At 39.9% G+C, this 20,265-nt stretch overlaps 1 long non-coding RNA gene across 2 annotated transcripts in view; it reads right to left on the minus strand.

The window, feature by feature from the left end:
* LOC104693696 overlaps positions 1-20,265 on the minus strand; it is a 53,328-nt gene that overhangs the window by 25,024 nt on the left and 8,039 nt on the right. For both annotated transcript variants that reach the window (XR_752597.4, XR_002047127.3), the window contains exon 2: positions 20,105-20,167. This is a non-coding gene — a long non-coding RNA (uncharacterized LOC104693696). The remainder of the gene's footprint in view (positions 1-20,104; positions 20,168-20,265) is intronic.

Here is a 20,265-nt window from a genome sequence, read left to right on the forward strand (position 1 = left end):
TAATGGAGAAAGAACAAGACATATCCATCCCAGTGAAACTACGGGACTATAATTCCCTAGCAAAAATAAGGGTTTTCCCACAACACAATGTTCACATAGCACAAAGCTTTAGGGAAGACAGAGATTTTCCTTTGTGTTCCCAAGAGTCAAACCAGGTAACCTTTCCCGCAGAATCCTGGATCAAGAGTCTCACTCTTGAGTGCATAACTAACTTTGTTAATTGTGTCTGAAAGCTGCGGTACCTAATACAGAGTTGCCATTTTCAGAAGAGAGTACCTAAAATTTTAGCTCTGTGATATCATTCTGGTGGCCAAAGCTATGAATTTAGAATCTCTGACTTCTTATTATTGTTTCCAAATCAGTAAAGAGATGGGAAAATCTAAAATGGAGCTTGACTTTACTAATTAGGGTACAATAAGACCAAGTTATAATACGTGTTTTCTTTTCCCTGCTGTAGAGTCTTCCATCTTGCCCTGACATCCAGCACAATACCAAGAGGTCAGCACAAACCATTGCCCCTTCTGAGCTGTTGGGTGTGTCTCTGCTTCTGTCTGGGCATCCATACAAATTATTTCCCCATACTTTGTGTACATTTAGACTGGAGATTGCGTTCATTGCAGCAGAGGGCAGTAGTATTCATTCACAAGCCAGACAGAGCTGTGTACAGTACATATAAATACCAGTGCAGTTGTCAGACAATTTAGGCAAAGGGAGTGTGTTGAAGGAAAAACAGTTCTTCCCTGGAAATGAATTGTATTTTTAATACCTTGATCATAATTGAGCATAATGAACTCACATCACACTCTTTACAGATAAAGACAGGTAATCAGATTTTGTAATCCCAATGCTGAAATCGTCCTCCACATCTTAAAATTAGTAACCTCTTAGGAAATCAGTCCAAATTTATGAGTGAACAGAGACTGCAACCACTTGTGCTTCATGCAACAATATGTGTAATTTAAAAATCTGCAATATTGAACTTGGGGCTATCCCTACCCTATTAAAAAGAAAAGTCTCCTCCAAGCCAGTGGAAATTGGCAATCTTCACTGTGTAGCAACAGCTTACAGAAATATATCTCCATTTGTAATCATTTTAGTGTATGGATGATGACATTTGCAAACATCTGGATCTGATGATGTCCACAGGAGATTCCAAAATGGTAGTGTATAAATGCGATGATACAATAAATACAAGATGTTTTGTTTTAGATTGAAATAGCAGAATAAAGACAAGGGCAGATTTAGATAAAGCATTCAAGCATGGGACTTCAGGTGGCAGCGTGCAGGCCTCCTAACTCTGGAGAACACCTCCAGCTACAGCCACCTCCTGAGATCTCAGAGCAGCCCTGCAGCTGCTCTCCAGCCAAAATTCTTAACAGCTCTGTGCTCACCAAACTATGCGCCTGTAATTTAAACCATTCACTGCTCAACATAATTAAGAACCAATCCCTGAGTCCAGAACAATAGTCTGCTCAAGCACTAGCACATGGGAGCGAAATGAGACTTTATGTCTTGGCTCATATTTTCTTTCATCATTTTTTTTTTCTCTTCCAAACCTTAGCTTCCCCTCTCCTCCCTGCAGCACACCCATGGGCAGTTTTCAGGTCACTGTAGTCTCCTCCAGGCTTTATTCGACACTGAGACGGAGCTGCAAAATTACCCCAAATGTATCGTCACATAGGAGTGCTAAAGCAATAAATTTTGGGTCTCTGACTTAGCAGTGGCTCACTTGGAGATCTAATGGAGACACACCGAAACCCAACCTGCTACTGTTATTTCTGGTCCACCCCAGTTACACTCAGCGTGGAATGGAGGGGAAATGGTGGGCTTCACACAGACTTTGCTGTTTCTCAAACCCTGGATGACTCGAGAACTACTTTATGCCTCAGCTTGACCAAGGGCAGCCACAGGGACATCTCTGACAGCCAAGAATAGCTCATATGGAGCAGCCCTAGGAGATTGCTGGCTTCCCACTACATTCCCTGCTCCACCATGCAAGGGCTGAGAAGGCTGAGAGAAATAAAATCGGGTTTACAACACAATTTTCATCTGTCAGAAAAATTTTCTTCTGGACAGGGCAGGCACCAGGTGACCAGAAGAAGGCTTGGTAGCCGGTCTTCCTCATCCCTGGGGTGTGTGACACTGCTAACCACGCGTGCACAAAGCCTTTTGCCATGGGCTACACAAGGCCACTGTTAATGAGATGCAACTTCAGTGTAGGTTAAACGGTTTAAACGAAGCAATAGAGCAATGAAGGAAAACAATTAACATTGACAAAAGTGCAAGACTTTCTGGGCCACAAGCAGAGAGAAGAGATACACTGGCATGGAAAACAATCAGAAATGAGCTGTTTTTCCTACAAGTGCTGAGCTTTTTGAATAGGACTTTCCTCACTTCAAGCTACTGACAAAGATATAAACTCAGGAAATATTTTCTGTTTTGCATAACAAGGTCTAGCAAAGGAGGCCAGGGAAGGAATTCAAAATATATTTTGAAGGTCTGAAATCAAAACCACGTGGAGACTCATGAAAACACACAGCAGACAGGGGTTAACAAAGATGAAATCTACACGAGGTTCGTGTCCTACCTTTTCACTGTGTATCCCTTACAAATGAACCAGTGTCTTTCCCCATAGAAAGGCCACCACTACTATCCCTAGGACTGGAGACCAAAAAAATTGTATTTGCAGTTCAAACCCCTCTACCCTCACCATGGGGCACTGCTCATTATACCATCTCTCTAAATCCAGCTGACCACATCTCTGACTCCAGCTTGCATTATCGAAACTCAGAATAATAGGTAGATCAAGCAGCATCAGGGCCTTTTTATCCCCTAATTAACTTTTGCTGCCATTAAATTAGACACTTTTGAAATTGTCTTTGTAGGACATACCCACTGAAGCTGAGCAGTAACTGTGCCTGTTTACTTTGCTAATCAAAAATAAGGTATGTGCACAGTTTGTGTCATGTTTCCATGGAAACGTGGAAGGAATTGGAAGTCCAGAAGAATTGGAGCCATCCACTTCCCAGCCCATAGCTCATTTCCGTTATGGAAGCAAAAATCTGTGTTTTTAGGAGCTTGGACACTGTTGTCATTTCATTAAAATTGTTCCTAGGCTTCTCAGATTCTGTGTGGTGTATAATGGGGTTTGTATGCTGCTCACACACGGCCTGACGCTTCTGCATACGGCTCCACATATGAAAAGAAGGAGAAAATCACCATTGTTAATGTCAGTCTCTATTGCTATTGGCACCAGAGCTACTTCTCTTTAAAGTTAACATTTGGCACTAGAACTACTTTTCCTCAACATTAACATTTGTCTGCTGAAGGCATCTACACCACTTGTGTGCACAGTAAAGTACAACATTTCAAAGTCCAGAGCCATCAGGACATCTTTGCTTCAGATATTGAATTCAATTGCCTGATATCTCTGCACATTTGAGCCAGAGGAACTACTTCAAATAATTCTTAGATCTGAGAGCACAAAGCTCTTTGTTCACAGGTTCCCTTCTGCCTTCAGAATATGTGTTATATAAATTTATCATTGTCTTCACTTCTCTCCTTCAGAACCTTAAACATCATGTGTTTGCCCCAAATTGCACACCATTATGCATGTTTCTGCACACACACTCTGAGCAACAAAGCTAGCATATCACATCACCTTATCCTACAACATCACATCAGAGTTTATCCTACAACAATTCACCTCTCTGCATTAACCATGTGAATAAACTATGGATGAAAGAGGGGCCTTCTTTCCAGTCCTCTTATCTATGAATTGGTGTAACTATTATCAGGAAAATGGTGACTCACTTGCTTCAGTTTCCCATGATAACTTCACTGGATTTGTTTAAACACACTTGTGTCCCAGTCCTCTAACACACTAACATATTTGTTGTAGAATCACTGCAGCTGTTATTTTACAGATCATGTATTTTACAAGAGGACCACTATCAAATGTTTTAGATCAGATTTGGGTCCGTGTCCCTGTCAGATTGAATAATGATCACCTTTCCATGCTAATGAAGGAGGGCAGACTTCAAGGTAGGGAAAAAAATCGCTTGTGTGTAGATTTGCAACAGGAGGGAAAAGAAAGCGGTCCAATGCAATCTCAGTATACTGTTTTTAAAAGGTGAAAGTCACCAATCCTGCCCCTCCTTTCCCTTTTCCTCCCCAGACTCCAGAGGTTGTTTTTCCCTTCCTGCTCTTATCAGTTCCCAGGCTGTGCTTCTTAGAGAGAGTGCATTTTCAAAATGAAAATCTCCTTGCAGCTCCCCATGACTCACACACAGGCTGTGCCTCCCTGGTGCTGAGGCCTGGGCTTTCCATGAAGGGCGATGGAAATATTCTTTTACAGAACACAGTTCCTTTTAGAGCCCTGCTTAATTTACTGGTGTGACATTTCCTGGGAGAAAGCAGCCACACTTCTCTCTCCTGTGATTTGCTAAACAGTATGAACTACAATAAAACTCAAACCCCTGCAAATACCTGAAAAGCCCTTGTTGGGACATTCTTGACCAATTATTTCATTGGAAGTGGCTCACGTTAACTAAGCAATTAATGGAAACTTAAAGAAAACAAGACATTTGGAAAAAGCAAACATTGAATAGCTGGCAGTCAAGTGAATGTTGATTTTTTTCTACTCACAGGCAATTTTAATTCCAATTTTGTTCACTTAGTCAGACACTAAATCTAGGTGCCCTGTCAATCTACTTTTTAAAATTATGGCTAATTTACAGTTTCTCACTGAACAATTTATAAATAATATGTGCTGACCTGTTTTTATAAAGCTGTCGAAAGCTGATGCCTGCCCCTCTTTTGGTACTCGGTGTGGAAACTGAAAGGAGAAAACAGCGGTGAAATGACTGCAGAAAATAAAAATTCACTAACACCCTTCCTCTCAAGACAACAAAGTGGGAGCAGACAACCCTTTTCACTGTCTTAACTCTGGAGCTAGGAAGTATTCAGATAGCCATAACCTTTAGCAGAAATTGGGATCGGACCTTTCCCGGGGTGAGGCGAGCTGGAATCACAGCCTCAGTCTCTTAGGAAACGCTGAGCCTGTATCTGCTTTCTGTGCAGAGATTTATTTCTCTGTGGGACTTGGCTGGATGGTGTTGGAGATGAGCCTGTTGGGTTGACTCTCACTGCCCTTTTAACCTGTGCATTGATGCAGCATCTCCCTCTCAGGCAATTGGAGAAGAGATAACCTGTGATCAGCTAAAACTGGTCACTTCTTCATCTGAAAGTGAACGGGATATCTTGCCCAATATTGGTTTAAAACACACCCTCCCTGCCAGCACTGAAAGCTATGAAAAATGGATAATGCCTGAAAGCTGTGAAGCTTTGATTTTTATTTTATTGGTTGTGTCTGCTGTACACCTGTGACCTAATGTAAAATTCTACTGGAGGTGGAATGCATCCCTGTGAATTCCCACAGGCAGAGTAGCATATAAAAAAATAAGAGTCTCCTTGGCTTTTGCCAAAATTATTGGAAATCTCAGTTTATAAGAGTTTTAAAACCTGGTACCAGCTGGCAGCTACTGTTTGTAGGGGATTCATTTTGGTTATGGTAATAAATAACTGCTTTATTTTGAGATAATAACAAACTCTTGTTTCAAGTTGAAATCCAATAAGGTAAAACAACCTTGCACCAAAATACCCGCTATTACAGTATCTTGGGAAGAAAGGTAACTATTCCTACACGGTTATTCCTAAACCAACACAATGGAAGGGACTAGCATGCCTGGAGTTTGCAACTTTTACAATTAAATGTCACTAAGTAAAACTATCTTATAAACACAGCAGAGAATTAAGTGTGCTCTGACAGAGCTTTATATTTAAAATGAAATTTTAACTCTTGTCCATCAATGCCAATGGCAGAGATTAATATTCTGTACAGATGAAAATTTGCATAAAGAAAATATTGTCCCAAGATCACTGGATATGGCAGAAATGAAAGAGTGTGAAAGCATGAAATAAAGAACTAAAATTATGGGATGAAGCTTAAATTGCCACATCAGCACTTTTCAGAGAAAGCCCCTTACCCTTTCCCAGGCTGAACTCCCCTCTCTGCTGTGTGAGTCACTTGGTCCTGACTGTCCCTCCAGCACTAATATATGTGAGGAATTGTGGTATCAAATGAAACCACCATCAGGATGGCCAGCAGCAAAACCCTCAGCAGGTTTATGTCACCATCAAGGCTTCTTGAGTCACGAAAATCTTTTCTTTGTGGCTTTGCATCACTTGTATAAAATGATCTGGTAGATGTCTGAAATAATAGCTAGTTTTCCCCAGAGTCAGTAATTCTGAGGGAAAAGTAAACTGTATGAATCACTGTATGAATGTGTTTCACTCCTCTCTGGACCTCTCTGGACTCAGGAGGAATCGGGAGTATGAATAAGGTAAAATAGTGGCACACAGATCACCTGCCTTTTTTTACCAGGGCTGGACATGAGCCTGATGAGAAAACAAGGGGATCAGTTCCAATGTCCTGAGTATGGATGGCTGCAAAACATGTCATTCCAAGAACTGGGGAGACTGAATACAAATGAAAATATTTACATCAGCTCAAAGAGTAGGGAGAAATAGAAACAAAATACTGCAGCTACCTGTACTTCAAATTTAGACTAAGAGATGGGAAGAGGAAGAGGAGAAGGACAGAGAAAAGCACAGCTGTCACAGTGCCACTAGGTCAGGAAAGTAGGGGACTGTGAAGCCCTTCTGTGAGGAACATCAGTTCAGGAGCACAGGACTGGGGGAGGCACTGACCATTTGCTGGTCATCCAGCACAGCATCACTCAGTTCATGTGCTTAAGAAGGAAGAGTGTATAAGCTGCTGAGGATTTTAAAGAGCAGTTTAACCTCAGAAAATGGGTTTGGGATCCAGTTTAGGGAACCTAAGTTCCAGAGTGGAATCATATTAAGGGTATCACCCTCTTAATATTCTTAATACTCTCTGTATCTCTAGGCAATCTCTTGCTGACCACTAAAGGGGTTTTGTGAACCCAGTTTAAATTAACTCCTATGGTGGCTTTTGTGCACTACTTTAGGACCATAATTAATCATTTTCTTGGACCAAATTCTTGATGCTTCACTAAATATATGCTCTGGAACTTGGAAACAATATCACTAACAACTTTGGGTACCAAGATAAATATTTCATCAACTATGTCAAAGATTAGAGACCTTTTCAGAGTATTTGCCTGTCTCTCTAATAAATTAAAATGGACACAGCATAGGCATCTGTAACTCTGGATCAAACACGAGGTTTAAAAGTTAGCAAACAAATACTCTAATGGTTGAAACTTCAAGGGACACCACAGCCACCAAAGAAACTCTTTACTTCACCTCTTTGTCGTGGAGTAGATATTTTCCACATGAAACAGGGTCATGAGCCACCATAATGCTAAATACAGCTGTGAATGCAGCAGGAAATCTGGGAAGCAGATTGCAAGGAAAACTTTCTCAGACTTTCACAGAAGAGGACTGAGTGCTCAGCTGAGTGCTGTCTCCCTGAGATTCCACAATCACAACATGAGACCTTTCACCTTTTGTTGCAGTAAATGGGCTACACCTGCCAGGCAGAATGAGTTCTGACAAGGAGAAGAGATGATTTGAGGAAATGCATTATTTGTTGCCATTGATGTTTTAATAAAACCAGTTTTGTCCACTTTACAAAGACCATGTGTTGACATAGAGACAATATATCATGATAAGACCCTGAAAGCTATTGTTTATTATCTCTACATACTAAAACATAGTTTTCAATGCTCCTCAAGCTGTTTCTGTCTTTTCCTTGTTTGGCTTTGTTTTCTGAATGCCTTGTCTGAGACTTGCCTTTTAACTTTCCTCAGGAAATCCTGTAGAGTAGAGCTTTCTCAAAACTCTTGCAACTGCGAACTTGAAATCTTTAATGAAATTAAACTGAAAGCATGAAAAGAAGATAAAGCTCCTCTAACAGTTTGTGAATCATAAGAATCCTACAATCAAACATACCTGGCACGAAGGACATCAGCAAACCTGGAAGAAATGGCAGGTCTCCAGTGGTGGGTTAACACTGGGCAGAGCTGTATGCCCAAGAGGAGACAAAGAAATAGAGCAGTGGGAGAAGAAGGAGCCTCACTGACTGAAGCAGCAACGAAGACTCTTGGTTCTTTTTATTTGCATTTACCTCAGGGATATGTCATCATGGACATATAATCCCATGGTTTTAAAAGAAAAAGACTGTTCTATGACCTCGTGTTGACTACCCATCCTGGGGGTAAATGCTTTTTCCTTGATGATTTGGAGACTCTTCGCAAGAAGAGGCAGCACAAATGCCAGAATCACTGGGATAACTTACTTGTGGGTAACACTCAGAGCCACATCTCACAGGGTCCTGGGTCTGTATTGGTAAATATGCATGTGGCAGAAATTTCTGACAGGCCTTTTGTCTCAGATTTGGAGAACAAAAAAGATTTTGTTGCATCCCAGGGATGAGCCTGAAAAAAATGATTGTTTTTCTTTTATTTCTGTGTTATTGTTTTAATTAGGAAATCACAAAAGTTATTGTAATGAACTGAACATCTGAAAGAGAAAGGTAAAATTAAATCTAAATGCCCTTGATAGGAGTGCTTTGATGTAATGTTTAGTTTAGCTGAGAGATAGAAGTGTAGAAAAGAGGGGTAGGATGGCTTATGTCTGTCAAGTCTCCTACCATAACTGAAAAGAATGATCTGAACAGTCTGTTGTTAAAATGTCTGAGGCAGATGTTACTTTTACCACCACAGTCAAAGCAAGGGTCTCCAGTGTTTGACTTTCAAAATCCCCTCTAAGTTTCTTACAGAGACATAAAATGGTTTGTTTATTAAATTTGTAATTTTACGAAACTTGTGGGGTCCAGAATGAAGTGCCTGATTCTGTGCAATCTCTGGTGGGACATACATTTCCATAATCTCTTTAAGAACGTATCTCCTGCAGTTCACACCAAGTGTCACATTGATAATCTAAGATGACCCTATATAATATTTTTTCTTTCATTATCATTTCTGCTATATTTGTCTTTAACACTTACCAATTCAGCCATTTTATTCTTGTGAACACATGCTGAAACTCCATTTCAATTTCCAATGCCTGAATATATTCATGCTTACTTGCTGCTTTTTTCTCTCAAAAGATTTCAAAGGTGTTTTCAAACCTCATATATGAAAGATTCATTTCTCCACCCACAAAAGATTGATCATTACTCAGAAGCAGAGTGCAGTAAAGCTAAACACTGAGGAAGAGCTGATGTCAAGAAATACAAGTGGAAGCTTTCCTGAAATCTATGTTCAATTAGGATATTTTTGTTTCCTTAGCAGTCTGATCAGGCAGCCGCCTCTTTGCGTACCAGAAATCAAAAATGGAATAACAGCCCAGTGACAACACTGGGAAACAATGCAGCTAGATGGGTCTATTGTCTGCATTTAAATTTCTCCATTGCTAGATAATAGTGATTAATTCACATCAAACTCTGAGCGATAGAATACAGGCAGAATTCAGGCAGGGAAAGGAGCTATGGCTCCAAAAGTGTATAGGATATACCTCCTAATGCCAAACAGCATTTAAAAGTCCTGGAGAAGACTCTAAGCCCATTGCAGTCACCCACTGTTCCATGTCTAATGTCCCACAGGAGTTTAAAGCCATGAGCAGCAGCACCACAAAACCCCAGCACTCCCTCAGGAGCTGCCCCGATCTCCAGAACCGCAGCAATCATCAGCCAGACCCGAATGTTTAGGATTGCTGCAACTAATCGGGATCAGGACCTGAACTCTGAAGAAGGGTCTGAGAGGACCAATAGATGAGAAACACATTATGACAGCATCATCCAGTCACCATGGATCCACAAACACCACCAGAAAGTCACACACTGATTGCCCAAATCTGACCTGCGACTGACATAAACCAAACTGCCCCCGGGACAAAAGTGTGGCAGCCTGCCCTGGGGTGGCAGGTGAGCTGGGAAGGGCAGGGAAGGGAAACAGAGGGCAAAAAGTAGGGATGAGGCGTCATCATGCCTAGGCAGGAGGGGTCTGGTCTTCTTCCCAAAAAAGAGAAACAGAAAACACAAGTAAAATAAAGCAAATAGCAGACGATACAGAAAAGAGAGGAAAATCTCATTGAGTAAATTTCAAAATGTTTCCTGCCTGACTCTGAGACACCGATTACTACTTAAAGACATGGAAGTTTCTCTACTATTACTCTTGGGAAAAGGAAACAGTAATGGACCTCCACAGAAAGGGAATTTTGTTTCTTTGCAAATATTGTACATACCTTTATATATCTTGGTAGAATTTGTATGCAAGTGTGCAATGAAATCAGTACACAGATGCCAGAGTTAATGCTCTTAACATGTTTATACAGCAACAAGCAGATTTAGACATAGAAACAGGAGATGAAGTGGCTCCCCAATATCAAGGCTTCCCCAAAAATATTCTTTCACCACTGATGATTTACCACAATATACAAATACAAATATATATATGTAAAAGTATATAAATATAAATAGGAATATCTGCTATGCCAATACCAGTACCCTGTACATCCCTGACTTCTCTAGAAATGAATACAAAGGGAAAGCTTCTCTGCTGATTCTAGGAATAAAAAGACATTGATAACAAGAACAGGAATTCTGTAGTGATGTAAGCAAAAACTATGTTTAATGAGAAGGATCAGTAATTCTATGTATAAACACCCTATGACTTTCATCTAAGTGAAGAAATCTGTAAGAGGAGGTACATCCTTTGTTTGTTGCACCAGCTGGGGACGAGCACAACCTCAGGTGGCATAAACTATTCCTGAACACCTTTAAGGAGTGGATTAAATCCCTTGACTCAATTCCCTGAAATCAGAGGAATGAGCTGTTGCCTCCAGTCACACCTCGTGGCCTTTGTGGTCGAAACAGAAAGTTGCCTTTTATGTGTTACAGCAAAGCCAGAGAATCAAATCACATCCAAAATAAAGTGAAATCTCTCTTTGATAAATACCCCTACCTTTTACTCAAGGAACCCTGAGGTTAGTCTTAAAACACTGCATGATACTTTACTTTTAACTTGAGCATATCTTTCCTGAATTCTTTCCAGATTATTTTGTCATTCTTCATCACATTTCAAAATTGAGACATCACTTCTAGATTATTCAGCTTTCTTTTTTTCTTTTTAATTGTGTATTATTTTCTGAGAAAAAATGCCTTATGCCTGCTGTCTATTTTATTTGGACTCAAACAGCCAGAAACAGTTTGGTGCTGGTGTAACCAGTCAGACCCATTTAAGTGTAATCGACTACAAAGACCAGCAGAGATAAGCAGGAGGTTTTGTAAACAACTTTAGTGCTTCCAAACCAGCCATCCTGCGATTCTATTGCCCACATGAGAGGCCAGGTCCTGGTGTGCAGTGAGTTTATCAGGAGTGCCCTGCAGCCAAAAGTGGAGCTGAAGTCAAAGGTGAGCTTTACCGCAAGGCAGCTCAAGACTTCTGGCTCCCTATCTGTCCCTGTGGTGGCTTGAATGGAAGGAAAGAAATAATGGAAGGGTAGGGAAAAAGGAAAAGGGAAAATGGAGAAAGGAAAAGGGAATAGGGAAAGAAGAAATACTTTTGTGAACCAATTCTCAGAGCCTCTAGTCAAACTAAGTTAAATTTTCAAAAGTCCACCAGGTGAACTCAGCAGGGTATCATGAAGTCCTTTGAGAGGCTCATCCTGTGCAAGTGCCAGCAGAGGCACAGAGAAGTTTTGCTGCTGGTACCTCTGCTAATTTTATCCCATGCTTTCTCTAGCTCCTCCTGTTTCTGCCTTCTGCTGTTATCCAAGTGCTGCTGCTGGGGACCTTCTCCACGAGGCTGAAGCAGTGAGAGCAAGGATAACAGCACTAAGGTTCCAACTTTTCAGGCTGTGGGGAACCAATCCTGAGGGTTCTGAAGAGTAGCAGTACTTGAAAACACTTGCCAGTATGTTGTTCTCTCTCTTTCTGTACAGTTCTTACTAATATCTGGTCACAAAATGTTGTACTTGCACACCAGATGTTATTATTTCAGTCTTCATAAAATATATTTGTTCAAGGTTGTATGAAAAGCCGAACACCAAATGCTTAAGAAAGCGTATGTAGACGAGTCAAGTGTGCTGCAGCAGTTCCTCAGAAAGCCCATTCCATTCTCTGTCCTCTGGTCCTTTATCTGCTGTATTCTGCAGAGGGCAATGTCGCTGCTGAAGACAAGCCATAATTCTTGATGGTGACCTCCAAACATTCCTAGAGAGAAGGAGGTAACACCAGTAGAAAGTGAGTCCTTGGAACGCAGCATTGGCACTCAATGCTAGAGGAGCTTAGACACATCGTAGTGTTCTTTCTCCCCAGCTGGAAGGATTTCAGTAGAAGCCTAACATAGATTATCACACCAAACAAGAAGAAGCCCCAAAACTCTGCATTTCTGTGCACCTCTAAGCAAAGTACATGAAACGTGAAAGGAGGAGTGGGGGATTTGAAAAATAACGTGGCTTTACAATAGTTGTTATCCCTTTAGGTACACTATAAGCAAGACATAAAAATTTTCACATTCAGCTCTAACCATGACAATTTTTGGTCCCATTCCAAATACATTTTACTCCTCTAGATGCGAAAAGCTTTATTTCTACTACTCTCAGCAAACAGAGGAGCTCAGAAAACATCGCAGAGGAACCTACTGTTGACGGAATCACAGCAATTTTTATGGCTGAGCTTACATTTACAAGCAGGAGTATCAGCGGGGTCACAGCCCTGCTTCATGTCATGTGACAGCTGAACAAAGTTGAACACACACACAGTCAGACATTTAGGTGGCCAGCTGGCACAGGAGGTAAGCACGGCGGTATCACTTTGCCCACCCACATAGACAGTGTTCTAAAACCAGTAAATAGAAATACAACAGTAGTTTTATAGAAAGGCCGGACCATAAATAATTAATCCATGGGATTATTATGCTTACATCAGACAGAAAGGCAGAACTCACCAGCCAAACTTTACCTTATATAAAATTTTCTGGAACACGTACTGTTGTCAAATGTCACTAATATAAAAAATACAGCTCTGAAACTGTCCAAACTTTTTGTCGTTTCATGCAACCAGCTACACTAGTAGAAGCCTTCCTCGAGAGACATGCTATATTTTGATACACAACTCCCTCTGCACCATGGAAACAACTCTGATATCTGTCACATAGACAGTTTCCCTCAGGACTAAACTCATTCTGCAGCTATCTCATTAAAGTGATGATGATTATAATCATATTAGTGAATATGAAAGCTGCCTGCACTACAAAGTTATCCCTGGTAACTGAGCATTGAAGAGAATTTAGAACACAATACAGGTGAAATGTTAGGAAATGTGCTCTTCTCTCTTTTATTCTCAAGAATATCTCTCTGCAGCTGTGTCAGTTGGAAAAAACAATACAATTCTTCTTCATTATTAAATGAAAAATAATTTTAATTTTATGCTTTAAAAGTAATGTAGACTTATCATTTGTATTAACCTAACTGTGACCTACGTGAGTACCCTTGGGACTGTCAAAGTTTTAAGTTAAAAAAGTTAATAAAAATTATATTAAAAGTGGAGTTTGCCACAATTATAAAATCAATGCTCCAGCTTAATGTTATTGAGGACAATAATGAGAGGTTTAATTCTTTAAAATACTGGAGAGCTGTTCAACAATACATTCACTTTCTTTGCAAGAAAAAACATAATTTCAATAATTTGAACTGTACTTTATGTACAAAGGCCATGTCTCTTTCCTACATTACTATTATGTTAATGCTACATAACTGCAGTATTTCACTATGCTGGCATTAAAGGTAAGGAGAGGCCAAAGAGAGCTGATTTTTCTCCTATACTGCTCTGAGATGAAATACCAAACATTTAAACTAAATTTTCCCCAATAAACTGGAGCAAGATAACCAAGCTTCTGCTCTTCTAATTCCTTCCCAGGAAAGCTACAAATGGTGTTCTGGGCCACCATAAGCCACAGGAGGAGACGAGCAAAGAAACAAACTGGAACTAGAGATGCAAATATCAACACCTCACCAAGAAATCTGTGTTTTTCTGTGTTTTGGGGTTGATACATTAAAAATACAACCCATAGCATAGAATTTCCTCAGCAATTCCCTTATGTGCTTCCAGAACGTTTTTCTTAGCTATTTTCCTACAGATCGTAAAAGAGCAAAATCAACCAAAAACCCAATAACTACTTTTTTTTTTTTTTTTTTTAAAATCAAACTGTTTTGGAGACAGAACTTTATTAGACTGCCCATATGATGTAGCTTTACAGACGAAAGTAAACACTCCTTAAAGCAGTGCACAGCTAGTGTTTATTTGCAGCCAGATAGCATCAAAACTAAGAATTTAAGAGCATTCCAGAAAAGACTGGAGAGTTAAAAGATACCAAGAGTCACCTTTGTAATGAATGAGAAAAACCAAATTTGGCTAGGGCTCTAAAACAAACTATAAGTCTCAGAACATGATCCAACCTGTACCACATCAGGGAATCAGGGCACTCTTAGTCTCACATGCGAACTAGTATTGACTTTTACAGAGTATTTCTTTTCCCACTGATACAAGGATTTGATCCTGGCCAGATTGATGCACCAGGTACCCACACAGCTGACCCAAGTACAAAGTGAGCTCTGCATGTTATGTGTGCTGGGGATACCAGGCTCACCAAGCCTGCAGTGTGCTTTTCTGCAGCTGCTCCATGAATCCTGCTCATCAGATTTGCTGCATATTCCTCAAGGGATTTTAAAATAAGTTTAACTCTCCCAATTCCCAGGCTGAATCAGGAAGACTACCACTTCCTTGTAATTCTGATTGGAAAGGAACAGAGCTAATAAGGGGGGGGGGGGCGAGGGGGGGGTACAGAATATTCTTCCACACACCTCTGCTTTTGAGAGAGAAGAAATACATTTTCATGTGCCTCAAAATTCAGGTTCAGGCCCAATTTCACTTTAGTTCTCATTTCATCTTCTCTTAGTTTTCACCTGGTTTTACTAGAATTCCTGAAGCTTTACTTCATGCATTTGTTCCCTTGCACTTTATCTCTCAGAGATCACAGGTAGGGTTTCACTCCTGGCACGCCGCGCACGGCTACCGGAGCATGTTAGCAATTAGGGCAGCCCACGGGCTGGCTGCAAGGAGCAGGAGCTGCAGATCTCCACGTGGGATGAAAACAGAGCACTGTTGTAGCTGACACCTGGCTCTCCAGTACCATTTTCCCACTGGGTATTTTGTCATACGAAAGAAAATCCTCTGCAGAAGCACGAGACTGTCACTGATCGCAGTCACGGGTCCGTGAAAGCCGTGAAATCACTGCCAGCTTCAAAAAGGGCTTTGAAGTAAAGGGACACATATACCAATAACAACGAGATAACATCTTTCACTTTCCCTTCCTGAGTTTCCTCCTGGGCCCTTTCCCTCACCTTTTTTCTCTTTCTCTCACTCCATACCTCACCAAAACCTCAGACTTATGGTTGGACTCGATGATCTTAGAGGTCTTTTCCAACCTTAACAATTTTGTGATTCTGTGATTTTTACCACTGCTCCGCTTTACTTAATGCCACACATGTGAAAAACCCATGGCTCCACCTGCTTTACAGTTAGATTATGCATTTCTTTCCCATTAGTACACATCAGATATAATCATGGTTTTCAACAGAATGGGAAAATAATGTGTAGGGGATCCATATGTAAAATAAAGCTCAATGTTTTGTTTACATATTTCATGAATTAAGACACTCTTTTAGATCCTCAGCTGCTGCCAGGTTGTGTTGATAATCATGCACGATAGCTACTATCTGTTGTATATTCTACTAAATTATCACACATGCAACCAAGTTGGTGGCTTTCTCTGCAAGAGATATACATCACAGGAAAAGAAGGTTTATTAAATCTCTCCATTTTCATGGAGGCAACAAAAGTATCTGACTATAATTCCACCTGTAATACTAATGAACTGAGAATGAATAATGAAAAATCGGAACCCTCTACAGTGACATGATTTTCAATACTTACCTCTTCACAGATATATGGTGGGCTGAGTAACACAAGACCATCAGGAATATAAAATCTTGAGACAATATATTTAAAGAAGGATGCTTACAATTCATATTTCAACATGAGTAGAAACTTCACCAACTAGCACTTTTTACTATAACAGCATATCCAAGTTTTCCCTTCAAATTTAGGTGTTTAATGCTTAAAATAAATACCTGTTTATTACCTATCTAATAAAAAATCTGAAGAGTCAAAAAGACTATTAGATCATACAGGACAACTAATGATAAATATTATCTTGGTTTGCTTTCTAGAATTCTTTATTATAAATAATTTTCTGCTTTTTGTCCCAATAGTGAAATGCATTTTGAATTAGGCATCTGATACCAAGGCTATTACACTACACATAGCTGAAGACATATTTGGTGAAAAAGTGTTTTAGTAGTTAAAATACACCTTGATATCTGGGTTGTCTTATACTTTATGTCATACAAAATTATTTCAAGTTCAACACTTTCATTGTTTGCAGTAATCCTTTCAATTTTTGGCATGGAGAGAGTCATGCCAAACAGGTCACAAAATTGCCTTTCCCTTCTACTGTGAAATTTCGTTTGGGTCTGAAAAACCCCCTGAGCTCATGGGGCTGTGACCTCAGTCAGGAAGCCCACAATTTCTAGTGTTCATCAGCAGGAGGGCAATGAGCTCCTCAGTCTCATGGCCAACCTCAGCAACAGCCACATCCCTTGAGACTGAGCTTTAGAAAAGGCAGCTTGACAGCTCAGTTGGTTAACATCTATGTAAAAAATTCTTCTCAGCCAAATCCCTCACAGTGCTGTGTAGTGACATTGTTACATTTGCAGATAATGGCATTTTGTTCAGACTGAGTTGCTTTTTTTTCTACTAAAAACACACACACCTCTAAATAGATGCTGTTTCATCCCAGGAAATGAAGATCAGTCCTGAATTTAAGATACTCTGTCCTCTAAGCATCTTCTCTTTCTCTCTCTCTATTTTTTTTTAGCCAGGTTAAATCTGCCTTGATATCATTAAACACCTTTCTTCCTCTCCTAAAGGTCTCCCTCTGTAAGATGGAAATAGCAGCCCTGTATGTCAAAAGGAGATAAACGCCTTAATATTCTCCAGGTACTTTGCTGGTACATTGATGGATGTCCTAAATGAAGCTAAAAGTAAATGTACAATTCCACATTTAATTCCAGCCTTAAAGACAGAAATGACTCTGCAGTGAATAATGAAAAGACGAAAGTAGGAAGCTGTCTAGAGTATGTGTGAACATGTAATTAAAGGCTGCACCTTAATGCAAAAGGCATATGAACTAGAACTGCAAATCCACTTAGTGTTAACACTCTTTGCTTCATAGAACTTCACAGATTAATGTTCTTTTAATGTATTTATGAGCAATGATGTACAAACTTATATATATTTAAGCACTGAATGAGCAATGGATCGAGTCTGACTCAGGAGAGAATTATTGTACAACAACTACAGGAAATAAAATCTGGATAAGAAATGTCATTTGTACTGGAAATTAATTCCAAAACAGTCATCAATTTATTCATGGAGCTCTAACAAAAAGGATAAATTTTGCTTTCCAAGTTAAAATTAGAAAAGTCATTATAAAAAAAAAAAAATCCCACCATTACCTTAAACCCATTTTAACCAACTCAGAAAAAACTCCATTTATTACAAACTATAACTTTGCAGTCACCATTATTTCCCCACTATTGTGATAATTTACACAGCTGCCACCCCACACCATGCATTCCCTATGGGCTCATCTCCCTTTTCCTCTTGGTGATCTCCTGATGCCACAGTTCAGATTTGGTCCACTCACTACCCACCCTGCACAGTGATGGACATTTGAGTTCTGCTTTCAGGCTCACTGGAGACAGGGTTGAGGCCAGGCTGGAGAAATCCTTGGGGAAGGGAAAACCACTTGATTTTTGTGTTTTTATGGAGTGTGGCTATGACCCCACCATCTCTGCTAATACCTTATTTGATGGCTGGCTTGCCTTCCCTGAAAATGTGGTGCCCTGTCGCATCCTCCTACCCACACAAAAAGTGAGACCTCCCCCTGGGGGGGGAAAAAGGTGAAAAGGAGGCAAACACAGAGCAAACATGAGAGTGTGCACAGCCATAGTCTCGGGACACACTGACTCTCTTCTCTGAAAGGCTTCCTCAGAAGCTCCCCACCCTGCCCCTTCCCTCTCCCCACAGACCCATAACAGGATTCACATTAGGACTGCTCTTCACGGATGTTAATTCAGCTCAGTTTAAATTGACTCAAAGCTCAAACGAAGGGAGAGAACAAAGGGTAAAATAAATAAAAGTAGTGAAGCAATTGCTCAGTCAGTGTAATTGCATAGACTTCAATAGGACTACACTAATTTCCAGCAGCTGGAGCTCTGGTGCTATATTTTTATTTACTTTACCTCCTGTATTTAATTTCCTACCCTCCCATTTGTTTGTTATTTTCATGTCCTATGGTGGCTTCATTTGGAGTGTAAATTTCTTGAGGAATCGTTGGGGGGGTGCGGGGTTTAAACAACCACCCAAGTCTAGGACATAAAATAAATGCATTCCACTAAAAGATAGGTAGGAGAGATGTGGTAGGTGTTGATACAGTAAAAATTCATATCTATATCCAGCTCCACAAAATTTTCCACCTTGGACAAGATCTTATTTCATGCACAAAGTTCATTGTTCCATTTTACAATTCATAACTTAGGAATAATATTTTCTTGGTCAGGTCTTCTATGAAATAGTCTGCTTATGTTTTTGGACAGACATGCTTTGGTTCCTTGAAAATATGAAAATTTAACAGATATGTTTCTTAATGACCATCATATAAATTGACTGTATAACCCACTTCCCCACCAACTATTTGAGAAAGAGTTGGGTGGATGACATACAAAGTGATGTTTGGAAAGCATCACAGGACTCTCTGCTGCCTAAGCTACTGCCAGTGAGCAGACAGACCTAAAAACACAACGTGATGATCTTCCACTTTCAGAGCTTTATCCTGCTTCTCAAAAGAGGGAGCATTGAGAGAACTGGTGACTATCTTCTAGCTGGTGCAACTTCTTTTGGTGGTCTTTTCTTCTTATATTTGTATCCCTACCAAAGCAACCAAAGCCAGAAATTCAAAATCAGCCAAATTGTGTATTTTGGTGAGAACTTTTTACAGAGAACACCCTAATTCTAGGTCTCAAAAGTTTAAATCTGTTGAGCCACAAACCAACAAAGACCAACACTAATGACAAAAACTGATACATAGATGCACTGAAATGCAGTATAATACCCTCACTTCTGTAATAGATCCCCAGGGGCCTTGCTATTGTTTACAAGGAAAAAAAAATATTGCTGAGGATTATTATGTGACAAAAGCCCTCAAAATTTTTATGTTAATAAACTGAGCTCTGCTTCAAAGTTCTTTCTTTGCATAGTCAAGGTGAGGTTGGTAAAAATATTTTTATTTGTGTTCTCATTTTTTTCTTAGTAACTATAACACCTTAGATAGAAGAGATTTAGGTATCATTAAGTATTGTATAGCTATCACTGCAAATTATCAGCTTATTTAATACTTATTTAATATTTAATAAATTATATGGAGTCAGTTTTATCAATGTGGGGGAGGAGAGGGGGAAATCCATAAAGCAGTAACAATTCCTAGTCAAATAGTTCTCTTGGCACCAGCTGCACAAAATGCTTAGGACTAGGACTGAGAGGACATAAACCCTGCAATCCTGTAATGAAAATGAGATTAGACCTTGACTGTTCCCAAGGGGAGGAAAGGCTCTTCTAATACAAAGCATCCCTGTGCACGTGCAGCGGGGGCTGGGAGTCAGCCTGTGCCCTCACTGCATGGAAATATGAAGTTTAGTGTTATTTAATGTTGATAATTATCTTTATGCAGATAGACACACAGGTTACATATACAGTTCTTGCTCTTTACCCTCACTCTTTCTGGCAATTTTTCGATTACACTCCTCAGATCTACCTCTCAGCACCTGATATTGACATATGTTAATGTGTAACACAAACCAGTGTTTTACTCACCGCTTACTTCCATCCTTTCTGTACAGTGCTTCCACAGCTAAAAAGGAAACTTCTGGTCACAATCTGTGAAGATATTTTTAAGATATAAGTTTTTACCTTGGAGTTTAGCCAACTTAATGATATAAACCACCATGTCTTTATTTCCTAAAAATGGGTAGGGA

The sequence above is a fragment of the Corvus cornix genome, chromosome 4 (genome assembly GCF_000738735.6).
Source record: "Corvus cornix cornix isolate S_Up_H32 chromosome 4, ASM73873v5, whole genome shotgun sequence".
Classification (NCBI taxonomy): Eukaryota; Metazoa; Chordata; class Aves; order Passeriformes; family Corvidae; genus Corvus; species Corvus cornix.